Source organism: Apis dorsata, unplaced genomic scaffold (genome assembly GCF_000469605.1).
Source record: "Apis dorsata unplaced genomic scaffold, Apis dorsata 1.3 scaffold_57, whole genome shotgun sequence".
Taxonomy (NCBI): Eukaryota; Metazoa; Arthropoda; class Insecta; order Hymenoptera; family Apidae; genus Apis; species Apis dorsata.
The window spans coordinates 286,989-288,288 of record NW_006263357.1 but is presented as its reverse complement, the minus strand read 5'-3'; positions in this window follow the sequence as shown (position 1 = coordinate 288,288).

Genomic DNA, 1,300 nt, shown 5'->3' with positions numbered 1-1,300 from the left:
TACATTCTCGGTTTGTTTATTTACATTTTTCAATGTTTATTTACAAAAATTTTCGAAAATTTTCAAATATTTGTAAAATACTTACCTTTACTTACCTTTTTATACTTACCTTATTTTAAAGATGATTTTTCAGCAAAAAAACGTTTTTTTAAACATTTTTTTAAACATTTTACTTAAATCTAATTATAAAAATATAAATATACTTGCCTATTTTATACTTACGTGATTTTTGAACATGGAGTAAAAAGTTTTAGCCAAAAATTCGATTTTTTAACAGGAAATGAAAAAAAATGCTAAAAAATTGGAAAAATTAGTAATTTTGGGATTGGGAAAAAAAATAAAAACTATGGTTTGTTCGAAAAAATGTGTCTTTATTTATATTTTAATTTTTTACATTTATCTATATTATTAATGTTTATTTACAAAAATTTTCGAAAGTTTTAAAAAATTAGTTGTAAAATACTTCTGCTTGCCTTAATGTACTTCTTCCATTTTGAGGATGATTTGTCTGCAACAAAAATTTTTTTTAAATATTTTATTCAAATCTAATTATTATATTAAATAAAATATATTGTACTTACTTATTTTACACTTATCTTTAACGCATAAAAAACATGTACACGCGTAGAAAAATCCTCCTGCAACACATAAAAGTAAAGATGAGTAAAATGGTTAAAGGTGATGATATCGTGTAATATTTTCTGTATATGATTATAAAGAAGATTATAATTGAAATATGAAATGATTTTATTTTTCCAAATAATAATTTGAGATATCGATAGAAATCAAAAGTTTCTATCGAANGAGGGGGGCTTGCGAAAAACGAGGCCTGACCCCCGCCAGGGGTTCTCAACTTCCTGCTGGTGATGCGAGAGAAACGTGGGAATCACGTTCGAATCGTGTCGTTACAGGAAATAGTTTCCGTTCCGACGAAATCTATTCCCTCTCGTTCTCTCTCGTTTTTTGATTATTTTTCCACGCGCCTATACGAATAAATAACGCGCGCCAATGAAATAGAGAGAAAAAAAAAAAAAAAAAAAAAGGAAAGAAAGAAAAATATTCAAAAAATACTACATCGAACGCATTGATTCGTGCATCTGTTGGCCAACATTCAGGATGCATAACGAATCCTTCGGAATTCGTTATGCATCCGGTGAATAGGATCGTGTCCTGGGTGTCGTCGATGACAGGTCACGGATTAAGTGTAGCATCGCCACCGTGTATTTTAAAACGGGGAAACGACCTGTGCCGAGTCTGCGATACCACCCTCGTGGATTAATTTCGAACAAAGCGTCGTCGA